The sequence below is a fragment of the Myotis myotis genome, unplaced genomic scaffold, assembly GCF_014108235.1.
Source record: "Myotis myotis isolate mMyoMyo1 unplaced genomic scaffold, mMyoMyo1.p scaffold_m19_p_2, whole genome shotgun sequence".
NCBI classification, from domain to species: domain Eukaryota; kingdom Metazoa; phylum Chordata; class Mammalia; order Chiroptera; family Vespertilionidae; genus Myotis; species Myotis myotis.
The window spans coordinates 137,708,491-137,717,864 of NW_023416324.1; the positions used below are offsets into that span (position 1 = coordinate 137,708,491).

The following is a 9,374-nucleotide window of genomic DNA, read 5'->3' on the forward strand; positions in this document are numbered from 1 at the left end:
ATTTCTTCTATGCCTTGCTTTTCTCGGATACATGAATCTTTCCCTAGCTACCTAAGAAATAGTCAGAGATAGCTACTGTCACAGACCATTGTTCATTTGTACTGTTATTGATAAACAGTCACTTCAGCAAGGCTATAAGCACTTTTCAGACAGGGTATCTGTAACCATCTGTCTTTGGCAGTACAGCATAATGGCATTATGGCATGATTTTTTAAAGTACATGTTCTGGAGCCAGGTTGCCTGGATTCAAATCCCAGTTATACCACTTATTAGCTGTGCAACCTTCAGTAAGTAATCTGTGCTTTCACTTCTTTGCTGTAAATGGAGATAACAATTATTCCCTACCTCATAGAGTTGCTATGAGAATAGAATGAGTTAATACATGACAAATGCTTCAAAGAATGCCTGGCACCATAGTAAGTGCTCATAACTATTACCTATAATCATCATTTCTACCCGCTCCCCGCCCCCCCACCCCCACCCCGCCACACACACACTACCAACATCACTACCACCACCATTTTTCTATCTCTCATGTCTAATAGAATAAATGTTTGATGGAGGGAAGTGAGAAGAGCATGGATTATAAAGCAAATACATTATGTGACTTGTTAACATTTTGAAAGTGACCGTTAATCAATTTCACCAGAAGGGTAGTATAAGTTCAAGGCAAAGTGGCTCACTAGTAGCAGTTGATAATTGGTGTGTTACTGACAAAACATGTAAATAATAAGCATTTAAGACAATAAACACCTTCAAGTTCCGCTTTTACAGCCTGATAATGGCAAAGCTGTAAAACAATTCTTAGCTGAAAATTATTACTGGGGATTTTTTCCTGAAGCACTGTTTTTTGAAACTGAAATCTCTCCCTTGGTGGAAATCATCAGACACGGGTTTACTAAATATTAAAATGCAGCATTTGATTTTTATGGATTTCCTATAAGATGAAGACTCACAAATCCATCTCTTCTAAATACACTATTGATAATCCTATGCTAGAAGCAAAGCACATTGGAAAAAATTGTTTTATATCATAGAAAAGAGAGGTCACAGAGATCATCTCCCCATGCACCTCACTTCACAGATCAGGGTACTGGGCCCAGAGAGGACCAGTGTCTTAAGTAAGTCCCACAGTGAACAGAATTCTTTTCCTTTGACTTCTGTCTAGTTTAGTGCACTTCTCATGACCTCATAGTTTTAGAAACTATTTCCATAAACTTTGGGAGTAAAAGTGTGTCATTTGTATTAAGGGAAATAAGGAAGCCACACCATAAATAACCAACTTAGTGCCTGACACATAGTGGGCTTCCAACAAACGCTTGCTGAAGGATGAGGAGAGGGATGAGCAGAGGCCTAGCTGGCTGGCTGTGAAGTCCTCAAGACCAGACATTTGGGTCTTTCAAGTGTTGCCAGCAAGCTGAGGCTGGTGGAAAGAATCACTTCTTAACAGGGAACCCAGCAAAGACACAAAGTCATTCTTTTAATCATCCCCCCCCCCCCCCCCGTAATCAATGCCTCATATCTCATTTAATAACAGAAATAATCAAATAAACTTGCTTTTCTTCTTGAGTATTCCCCAAAACTATAAAGGTAATATAGATTCACTGTAAAATTTTTAAGAATAAAAATCTATACTAATAAAAGGGTAATATGCTAATTAGGGAGGACATCTTCCGGATGTCCTTCTGGACAAAGCTGCAGCGGCTGCAAGGGCTGAGGCACGGCTGTGAAGGGCCCAGGCTCAGGCAGCCGTGGGTGGCTCTGAAGGGTCCAGGCTCAGGCCGGCAGTGGCAGCAGCAGCAGGGTAATGGGGGTGGCACCTTCCCCTGATCTGCCAGGTTGCCTCCCACAAAGGGAGGCCAGACTGTGGGTTAGGCCGGGGGCCAAGGCAGAGGCGGTTAGAAGAGATCAGGTCAACAGGGGAGCAAGTTAGGGTTGATCAGGCCGGCAGGGGGGCAATATAGGGGCAATCAGGCCAGCATGGGAGGCAAGTTAAGGTCAATCAGGCCTGCAGGGGGGCAAGGTAGGGGCGATCAGGCTGGCAGGGGGGCAAGTTAGGGGCAATCAGACTGGCAGGCAGAGGCAGTTAGCCTAAATTGGGAGTCGGACATCACCTGAGGAGTCCCAGATTGGAGAGGGTGCAGGCCGGGCAGAGGGACCCTGGGCCTCTAGTAAATTAATAATCCTATATAATAAAAGACTAATATGCAAATAGACCAAACGGCACAACAACCAAACAACCAGTCGCTATGAAGTGCACTGACCACTAGGGGGCATGCGCGGAACATGGTGGGCGTCAGCTGCGGCGGAATGGTGGAGCAGGTGAGTGGGGGCACCAAACCAAGGCGAGGCACTGTCACTGTCATTGGGGCGAGACTCTGGTGGTTACTGAAAATTCTTTGCTCCTGCGCACCACGGTCCCGCCCAGCACTTGCACCTGCTGCTGGCGCCGGCTCCACTCACACCGCTGCCAGTGTCGGAGTCGCCACTAGCACCCACTGCCAGCGCCTGGTGATGGTCCCAATCACCCCTCAGGGCTTCTCCACCTACCCCTGCTCCTGAGGGGTGATAGGGGCAGCAGCAGCAGCCGCTTGCACTCACTAACGGCGCCGGCCCTGCTCTCATCCGCTGCTGGCGCTGGCCCCAATCACTCCGCACTGGGTGCGAGCAGGGCCGGTGCTATCAGCACGTGGGAGTAGCTGTGGCGGGAGCAGGGCTGCCAGCAGACAGGGGACTGGGGACTACAGTGGGAGGGGCCAGGCGAGAGCATGGAGGATGGGCAAGACCCACTCCTGTGCCCACTGCAACCTCGCATCCCACAGTTCCTTTCAAGGTGCACAAATTCGTGCACTGGGCCCCTAGTCCTATATTATGAAAGGCTAATATGCAAATCGATTGAATGGCGGAACAACCGGTCGCTATGACATGCACTGACCACCAGGGGGCAGACTCTCAATGCTGGAGCTTCCCCTTGGTGGTCAGTGTGCTCAGCCAGAAGCTGGGCCCATGGATGGCAATGGCAGCGACAGTGGCAGGAGCCTCTCCCGCCTCTGCAGCAGTGCTAAGGATCCCTCAGGGGATGTCCGACTGCCGGCTTAGGCCCTAAGCTGGCAGTCGGACATCCCCCGAGGGGTCCCGGACTGCAAGAGGGAACAGGCTGGGCTGAGGGACCACACTCCAGTGCATGAATGTTGTGCACCAGACCTCTAGTAATATAATAGATAATGTTTATTGAGTGCTAATTTTATACCACCCATGTTGTAAATATTTGACATGTGTTGGCTTTTACTCCTCACAGCAACTTTAGGTTACAAACATGCCACACTACTATTATCCCCATTTTACAGGTGAAAAAACTGAAGCAAAGAAATATTAACTAACTTGCCTAAAGTTTTATAGCCAATAACTAATGGATTTGAACTTAGGCAGTGTGGTTCCATAGACCATGGTTTTAACAATCTTTTTATAGCAGCGGTTGTGAACCTATGGGTCACGACCCCTTTGGGGGTCAAATGACCCTTTCACAGGGGTCGCCTAAGACCATTGGAAAACATATATAATTACATATTGTTTTTGTGATTAAGCACTATGCTTTAATTATGTTCAATTTGTAACAATGAAAATACATCCTGCATATCAGATATTTACATTATGATTCATAGCAGTAGCAAAATTACAGTTATGAAGTAGCAACGACAATAATTTTATGGTTGGGGGTCACCACAACATGAGGAACTGTATTAAAGGGTCATGGCATTAGGAAGGTTGAGAACCACTGTTTTATAGTGTCACTGTTCAAGTTTTGGTTTTCAATACAAACTCATTTATTTTAAGAAACTGACTTAAAAATTTATAAATTTAATTAAGTTAAAATTTAAAAGTCCTATACCATAAAAGACATAGTAAAGTGAAAATACAAGATACAGATTAGAAAAGATAACAACAAATCACTTTATCAACAGAACGGTAATTTATAGCATATGTAATTAATTCCTACAAATCTATAAAAAGACAACAAATACAAAAAAAAAAAATGCACAGAGACCATGAAAATGAGCCATTTATAAAGAAACCCAACACAGAAAAGGATGCTCACTTCACTAATAATTATGGGGTGAAAATTAAAAATTTTACTTATCAAACTGGGGAAAATTGTAAATTCAATAAAAGCAAGTGTTGGTGAAGATATGGAGCAATGAGAAATCTCACACTCTGCTATAAATTGGCATTCTATTTAGGAGAGCAATAATCCCTAGTACTGTTGAAAACACACATAGTCAACATTCCAAAAATTACAATCCTATTCCCTAAAGAAAATTCCGTAAAGAACTAAATGTACACAAGAAAAAAATGTACAAGAATGTTCAAAGCAGCATTTTTTTCTAATATGGAAAAAATGTAAACTATTTTAATTTCCATCAGTAGTAAAACATATAAGTAAATGGTAGACTATTCATATAATGAAATAGTATAAAGCTATCAAAACACATAAACTAAAGTAAAATGAAACAAGGAAGAATATATGATGAAAAGGCATGTTTTAGAAAGATATAACCAATATTATTCATACAAAGTTTAGAAATATACAAAGAAATACTACATATTCGTCAGGAATATGTATACATGTTTTAAAAAGTATAAAACATGCATGTGTATGATACATGCCAAATTAAAGATCGTTATTTCTGGGGTGGAAAGAGTAGAGAGTAGATTAAGGAAGAGATACATAAGGGGCTTCAACTGTATCTATAATATTTTACTTAAAAATATTTCCTAGTGTATATAGTAAATTAAGATTTTACAAATTTGTATGATAGCATGTGGTGGTTCACTATATTTTCCAGACTTTGCTGTACTCTTCAGTTCTTTCGGATTTTTAAAGAAATATTAAAAACTAAAACATTAATGATGATTACAGTTTCATGATTGGTAGGGCTGAGTAAAATTAATAATCTGTACATTATTGAAGCAGACTATAAGCTTAATTAATATTGTGTCTTTTCATGAGAAATCTCAAAAGTAGACCAATTTTTCTTACTATTATAAACTAGAGGCCCGGTGCACAAAAATTTGTGCACTGGCAGGGGCGGGGGGTGTCCCTCAGCCCCACTTGTGCCCTCTCACAGTCTGGGACCCCTCGGGAGATAACGACCTGCTGGCTTAGGCCTGCTCCCAGGTGGCAGAGGGCAAGCCCAATCCCTAGGTGCAGCCCCTGGTCAGGCTCAGAGCAGGGCCAACTGAGGAGTTGGGGCGCTGCCCCCTGTCATGCACAGAGCAGGGAGGATCGGGAGGTTGCAATGCCACCCCCAGTCACACTCAGGGTAGGGCCGATTGGGAGGTTGGGGCGCCACCCCCTGTCACGCACAGAGCAGAGAGGATCAGGGGGTTGGGGTGCTGCCCCCTGTCACGCACAGAGCAGGGCCCATCAGAGGGGGTTGGGGCTCTGTGCCCTGTCACACACAAAGCAGGGCTGATCAGGGGGTTGAGGAGCTCCCCCCTGTCATGCACAGAGCAGGGCCGATCAGGGGGGTGGGGAGCTCCCCCCTGTCACGCACAGAGTAGGGCCTATAGGGAAGTTGGGGCACCGCCCCCTGTCACACACAGAGCAGGGCGGATCAGGGGGTTGGGGCGCCGCCCCTTGTCACCCACAGAGCAGGGCCGATCACGGGGTTGGGGCACTCCCCCCTGTTACACTCAAGGCAGGGTCGATGGGGAGGTTGCAGCTCCACCCCGTCACACACAGAGCAGGGCCCATGGGGGGGTTGGGCGCTGCACCCTGTCACACACAGAGCAGGGCTGATCAGGGGGTTGGGGAGCTCCCCCCTATCAGGCACATAGCAGGGCGGATCAGGGGGTTGGGGCGCCTTCCCCTGTCACGAACAGAGCAGGGAGGATAGGCAGGTTGTGGCCCCGCCCCCTGTCACACACAGAGCCGCAGGGCGATCACAGAGTTTGGGCGCTGCCCCCTTTCACGCTGCTCTAGGGGCCAAGAGGCCTCCTGGCTCTGCTGATCCCAGTGCTGGGAGGCCTCACAGCTCCGCTTGACACAGGGGCAGGGAGGCCTCGCTGCTCAGCTGATCCCGGTGCTGGGAAGCCTTGCGGCTCCGCCTGACACCAGGGGAGTGAGGCCTTGCTGCTCCGCTGATCCCAGTGCTGGGAGGCCTCGTGGCTCCGCTTGACACAGGGGCAGTGAGGCCTCGCTGCTCAGCTGATCACAGTGCTGGGAGGCATATTACCCTTTTACTATATAGGATAGAGGCATGGTGCACGGGTGGGGGCCGGCTGGTTTGCCCTGAAGGGTGTCCTGGATCAGGGTGGGGGTCCTGCTTGGGTGCCTGGCCAGCCTGGATGAGGGGATGATGGCTGTTTGCAGCTGGTCACACCCCCTTCAGGGTGGGGGTCCCCATAGGGGGACTGGCCAGTCTGGGTGAGGGGCTGAGGGCCGTTTTCAAGCTGGTGGGTGACTGAAGCTCCCAACCTCTTTTTCTTTTTCTTTTTCTTTTTTTTTTTTATTCTGGGATTTATTTACCTTCTATGGCTGTCACTGGAGCTGAGAACTGGCTTTATCTCCGAGACCTCGGTTTGTTTGGCTTCTATAATTGAAACACTGTTGCAACTCCAGCTCAGCCGGCTGGCTGAAAACATGGGGATTGTTTAGCTTCTATAATTGCAACATTGTTTCTTAGAGTGCAGCTCAGAGGCCGACAGCAGCAGGCAGGGAACTTGGCTTCCTCCATCACTGGAGCAAGCAAGCCTCCTGTTCACTTCAGCTGCCTGGTTGCCAGCCACCATCTTGGTTGGCAGTTAATTTGCATATCACCCTGATTAGCCAGTGGGAAAGGTAGCGAAGTTACTGTTAATTACCATGTTTGTCTATTATTAGATACAATTACTTTGGATAATCATATAATCAGATGTAGAGCTAATATATCCCTCCAATATTATATTATACTAAAGGCCTAGTGCACGAAATTCGTGCACCGGAAGGTTCCCTAGGCCTGGGCGGCGATCAGGGCTAAACAGGGCCTTCCGGCTGCCGGCTGGGGCCTTCCTTCGTTCCACGCCACCCCCTGGTGGTCAGCGAACGTCATAGAGAGCAGTCAAACTCCTGGTTGGTCCAACTCCTGAGGGGACAATTTGCATATTAGCCTTTTATAATATAGGACTAGAGGCCCAGTGCACAAATTTTTGTGCACTCGGGGGGGAAGGGGAGGGGGGGGTCCCTCAGCCCGGCCTGTGCCCTCTCGCAGTCTGGGACCCCTTGAGAGATAATGACCTGCTGGCTTAGGCCTGCTCCCAGGTGGCAGAGGACAGGCCCAATCCCTAGGTGCAGCCCCTGGTCGGGCTCAGAGCAGGGCCGATTTGGGAGTTGGGGCGCCGCCCCCTGTCATGCACAGAGCAGGGCGGATTGGGAGGTTGCGATGCCACCCTCAGTCACGCTCAGGGTAGGGCCGATTGGGGGGTTGGGGCACCACCCCGTCACACTCAAGGCAGGGTCGATGGGGAGGTTGTGGCGCCACCCCCTGTCACGCACAGCGCAGGGCCAATCAGGGGGTTGGGGAGCTCCCGCCTGTCACGCACAGAGCAGGGCCCATCAGGGGGTTGGGGAGCTCCCCCCTGTCACTCACAGAGTAGGGCTGATAGGGGAGTTGGTGCACCGCCCCCTGTCACACACAGAGCAGGGCGGATCAGGGGGTTGGGGCGCTGCCCTCTATCACCCACAGAGCAGGGCCGATCAGGGGGTTTGGGCACCGCCACTCTCACACTCAGGGCAGGGCCGATGGGGAGGTTATGGCTCTACCCCATCACACACAGAGCAGGGCCTGTGGGGGTGGGGGGAGAGGGTGCCACCCTCTATCACCCAGAGAGCAGGGCCGATCAGGGGGTTGGGGAGCTCCCCCCTATCAGGCACAGAACAGGGCCGATCAGGGGGTTGGGGTGCCTTCACCTGTCATGAACAGAGCAGGGCAGATAGGGAGGTTGTGGCCCCGCCCCCTGTCACACACAGAGCCGCAGGGCGATCAGGGGGTTTGGGCGCTGCCCCCTGTCACACTGATCCCAGTGCCGGGAAGCATATTACCCTTTTACTATATAGAATAGAGGCGTGGTGCATGGGTGGGGGCTGGCTGGTTTGCTCTGAAGGGTGTCCTGGATCAGGGTGGGGGTCCCCACTGGGGTGCCTGGCCAGCCTGGAAGAGGGGATGATGGCTGTTTGCAGCTGGTCACACGCCCTTCAGGGTGGGGGTCCCCACTGGGGTGCCTGGCCAGTCTGGGTGAGGGGCTGAGGGCTGTTTTCAGACTGGGACTGAAGCTCCCAACTGCTCCTTTCTTTCTTTTTTTTTTTTTTTATTCTGGGCCAGCTTTAGCTCTGAGGCTTGGCTCCAGCTCTGAGGCCTCAGCTGCTGGAAACAGGTATCTGGTTTGTTTCGGTTCTATAATCGAAACTCTATATCAACTCCAGCTCTGAGGTCCCAGCCGGCTGAAAGCTGGTTTCTGGGTTTTTTTTTTAGCTTCTATATTTGTTACAATGTTTGAAACTGCAGGCTCAGAGACCGGCAAGGCAGGCGGGGAACGTTGGAGTCCTCCGTCACTGAAGCAAGCAAGCCTCATGTTAGTTTCAAGCTGCCTGGCTGCCGGTTGCCATCTTGGCTGGCAGTTAATTTGCATATCTCCCTGATTAGCCAATGGGAAGGCTAGCGGTTGTACGCCAATTACCATGTTTCTCTTTTATTAGATAGGATTGTTTCTATAATGATCAACAACTATAGGAAATGAGGGGTGTTAAATATAAATGTTTACTTATCCAAGAGCAGATCTGGAATTTTAGCAGAAGGTCAGGGATACAGCCAGGGACCAAGCCCTCATTCCTTTAATATTAGACTTTGCCATCACAACAAAATAACCCAAAGTATTTTGTAGCAATAATTCTATCTTAATGTCCTAAGGCTAAGAAAATAAAATAAAAAAATATGCGAAGGAAATACCATAATGTGAATCTGAAGAAAGTTAGAACAATTAGCCTATTTATCATTTTACAGTTATGTTAAGTATGTCTTAACTTAAGTAAGCACTTAGGCCGTGGTTGGAGGTATGACCTGGGACCCTGAGGTTGAATGTTTGGCAGATGAGTTTCAAATATAGTCTGTTTACCCATGGACATAAGTGGCCTTAATCAAAGCAGAACACATTTTTTTAAATGTTCATTTCAAAAACAGAAGAGTAAATAAGACTATGATTTATGAATCTACTAATGCTGTTCTCTGCTGTAGACTTTAGAAAGGTTTTGAGTCTTTGGCTGCAGTAAATACAAGAGTGCAGACTTGTTAAAAGCAGTAATAGGTGCCCTTATTAAAAATTCCACTTTCATTAAGAGT

The 9,374-nt window shown here is 48.3% G+C and overlaps 1 protein-coding gene across 2 annotated transcripts in view; it reads right to left on the reverse strand.

Annotated features, from left to right (window-relative positions):
* The window catches only part of CMSS1 (cms1 ribosomal small subunit homolog), a 413,449-nt gene that overhangs the window by 268,847 nt on the left and 135,228 nt on the right, over positions 1-9,374 (reverse strand). The gene's annotated exons all lie outside the window — the stretch shown is intronic.